This window comes from Thermobia domestica, chromosome 9, assembly GCF_964235325.1.
Source record: "Thermobia domestica chromosome 9, izTheDome1.hap1.1, whole genome shotgun sequence".
Classification (NCBI taxonomy): domain Eukaryota; kingdom Metazoa; phylum Arthropoda; class Insecta; order Zygentoma; family Lepismatidae; genus Thermobia; species Thermobia domestica.
The window spans coordinates 199,940,956-199,944,969 of NC_137462.1; the positions used below are offsets into that span (position 1 = coordinate 199,940,956).

At 36.0% G+C, this 4,014-nt stretch overlaps 1 non-coding gene across 1 annotated transcript; it reads right to left on the reverse strand.

Moving 5' to 3' along the window:
* Window positions 1-3,701: 3,701 nt before the first annotated feature.
* TRNAR-UCG (transfer RNA arginine (anticodon UCG)) lies at window positions 3,702-3,776 on the reverse strand. The gene has a single exon. It is a non-coding gene; the product is annotated as a tRNA-Arg (tRNA).
* Window positions 3,777-4,014: the final 238 nt, after the last annotated feature.

The window sequence follows — 4,014 nt, forward strand, 5'->3', positions numbered from 1 at the left end:
GCCAATTACCGAAACAAATTATTCAGTTGCATGGCAATTACTCGTTGACAGGTATTCAAATAAAAAAGCTAATTGCTTCTTCTTTCATTCATGAAATACTACAAATCAAGCGAGTGTATAAAGAAAATTTAAGTGAACTTCGCGCTTTTATAAATACAGCTACTAGCAATATAAATGCGCTGCAAGCACTTGAGCCAAACGTAAACCTCACAGATGTAATTTTGACCCAACACTTTGTATCAAAGTTAGACGCAACTACTAGAAAGTCATGGGAGCTTCAAAATACGAATTCTAATTTTCCTGCTTTATCAGAATTCTTTTCGTTTCTCAAGAAACGTTGCCAGGTGCTTGAGAACATGAGAACTAGTATTGACGGTGTGAAGCAGGGTAGAAGCGTACAAAACAACCAAACCTGGTCCTGGGACTTCTTCACAGGTCCTGGGACTTCTTCACAGGTCCTGGGATTAATGAGGTTTCTTTATTATTATTAATTTTAGGTTTGGGCCTGGAAATGTTTTTACCGCGTTTCTGAATCATCGTCGATCAGTTGTGTTCTTCTTCTTCCTATTTCTTGCTTCCCTTCAATCTTTCCTTCTGTGGAGGTATGAAAAAGACAATTTTTTCGCAAAATATGTCCAATCCAATAGACCTTCCTGCTAAAATCATCCTCTTCTTTCCTATTCTTCACTTCATTTGTTAATCTGTACATTTTACCTTCTCCATCTTCCTCCCAACATTTCGAAGCTTTCTAAATATTTCTTCTCTAACTTCTGTAATGTCCAAGTTTCTGAACGATATGGTTCAATACTCCATACATGATACTTCAAAAACTTGTTCCTTGGTCCACTACTAAGCCTGTTAGTTAAGAGTTTTTTTTTTTCACGTTGAATGTTTCTTTTGCTTGACTTGATCTCTTTGGTGCATTAAGCATCTCCCATCAAACTTGTACGTAGAGAACCCTGTGTATGATACATAATTCTGCTAAATTTCACATCTCCGGATTTTCTAGGGCAATAATAAGCTATTCTTGTCTCAGTGCATTTAAATAATATACTCCAATAAGAAATATGATTTAAATGTAATTATATTGCAACCTTCGTGGACTTTTCGTGATGCAATAGGATTCGGTTAACTTCTAGATTAAATCAAAAAGAATTTGAGAGCATAAATGCACAAAACGCGATGGGATATTTTTTTCAGACGAGAATAGTTTTTTTTGAGAACAAGTCGAGACCAGAGTTCAACTAAATTTACGAGATCAGACGAAAAAAAAAACTTATACCTCGTCTCGTCTCGCGCGCAACACTACTTGTCACACACACGTTGCTGCCTTGCAATTCTGCACACTTCCTAACTGTTGACGGTAGTTTGTGAATACTACTAATATTGCTATAAGGCGATTAAAACATTTTCTTGAAATAACTTGTAATTCCAAACTCAGTTATTGGATTTAATTTACCGGAAGTAATAAGTGGCGCAGAAAGTAACATAAAATTATAATAGTCTACAACGCAAAACTCTTCATGTTACTTGTAGTGTAGGATCAAGCGAATTATAGACTAACATGCAACATTGAGGTAAATGAAGCTGTAATTATTTAAGCATAACTTTCAAACTCTGCAGACTCTGAGATTTTACCACTTTTTTAATTCCACATAGCACCTGAAAAGCAAGTACAGCTACTTTCCATGCATATTTATGTGAAATCTTGCAATTTTACGTTATAGCAAAAACGTTTGCGGCATTAAAACTGAAAACTAAAAGCTGCTTCATATTAAACTGTACATTTCAACCGTCAACTTCTTTTCATTATATACGAGTAAGTTGTTTCGAATTAACGGTATTCAATAATCATGAACAAAACCCGTGGAGAGTTTTTGGCTCCTTTTTTCTTTGGATAACTGTTGGGAGTTTGGTCTTTCAGCTACGCAGCGTTTACTGTGTATATACGTACTTTCATGCGTAATAGAAAGTAATAATGCATGTAAGCAGATAATGGTTCATTTATGGATTACTTCTTAAGCCAGCACTATTGAACTCATTTTTAATGCAGTCCTAATATATATATTATATATATTAAGTAAAGCGCTGTTTTTAATTACTGAAATGTATTACACTAATTAAATGTATAAAATAAAGTACAGTAGTTTCTGAGAAATTAAGTATTGCTCCATGAAAACAACAAAACAACGCCGCTCATTGAGATTAAATATTTTCAAAATGCACAACACTTCTACAAACCTTTTAACACTTATCCTCGTTAATTTCAGAAATTTTGTCGGAAATTGCTTCTTTTAACACAGGAATTATTGTTGGTTTCAGGCTGTAAACAAGATATTTCAATATACCCTACAAGAAAAAAGTCAGGTGTTGTTCCGTCTGGTGACCTTGATGGCCAGTCAATTGTTCCACGCTGTTCTACCCACCTGCCTTCAAAATAAAGGGTTTATCCATTCCCGAATGTTTAACGCATGGTGGGGCGGTGTACAATCCTGTTGAAAATGTCATTCTGATTTTGAGCTCCGTGTCAGAATTCAGTTTGTAACAATTGCAAATAAATATCTTAATAAACAGTGCCCTCAAAGAATATCGGCCCTACTATTTCCATTGAGGAAATGGCAGCCCAAACTCTAACTTCTGCTAAGTCAACATCTTTCTCTAAAACGACATATGAGTTAGCATCGCTTCAATATATACAATTATGGTGATTGGTATGTCCGTACAACTTAAAGGTGGCTTCATCTGATCACCATGTCTTATTAAGAAAAGTCTCATTTTCATTAACTTTGTCCATAAAAACTGTACAAAGTCTTTTTTCCATCATGCAAACGAGGGATGCAAGGTCTTATCTTAAGTTTCTTTAAGATTCGACGAATACTCTTATCACTAATACCTATCTTTTGAGAAAGACGTCTACTGGATCTTTGAGGAGTGCTCAAGAATGATTATCTTTCTTCTAAACATTTTTCCACACTTGTTTGCTGAAAGTGGCCTAGCGGATCCTGGGGCATCATCTACACTACTAGTTCTTTCAAATTTCCTTTTTGAGCTTATGATGTTTTGACTCTGCATCTGTCGAATATTGAATTCTGCAGCTAACAAACAAACGGTTTCAGCACTATTTTTTCTTGTTTTCGTAGTAAAGTTGATCCGTTCTCACTCTGTTCCTTCGTTAATTTCGCAAGGCCATACTTATTTCAAATTCCTACAATAAAAAGAAAAAAGAGATTTATTGTAAAATATTTTAAAGCATTGTAAAACTAAACAAATAAACAAAACATAAAAATAAAATAAAAAATAATATGCAATAGTAATAATAACATGTAATATAAAGCAATGACAGCTAAAAAGGGTGTTACATATGCTGTACCCTATAGATAAATAGAGAGAGGGGGGAGAGAAATGCGATATCACTGACTGCCAGACAATTGTGTGGTGAGATCTTAGGATTTAGGATTTGGATTTCTGGGCTTTCGGCATCTATGGCCATTTAGCCCTTCACGATTTGAGGGATGACGTCCCTCGGCGAGCACACAATCCGGGGAAAGGGAAGGAATAAAGGATTGGGAAATGAAGGAAGCGGCCTGGGACCTATAAGTTAGGTACCACCCCGGCATTTGCCTGGTGTGAATGAGGAAAATCCAAGAAAACCTCAGTCAGGGTGGCTGGTCTGAAAAAGCTGTTACACTTTTTCGACCGAGTGACCCCACCGGGAATCGAACCCGGGGCCGCTCGCACCGAAGGCGAGAGCGTTAGCCACTATGCTACGCGGGGCCACTGTGTGGTGAGATCTTGAATAAATGGGATTAAAGTGGAGAGAGTTGTTACTTTTAGTTTCTACATGCTCACTAAATTCTTTATAAGATTGTTGTACTTATAATCTATACACTATTTACTATTTACGTGTTACGTGTTTGAATCCATGAGATTACACTTAATTTAATTATGTTTTGTATATTTGCATTTGCATTTTTACGTTCCTTTTTCCTACCGAGGATATAAATGAGAAAAGAC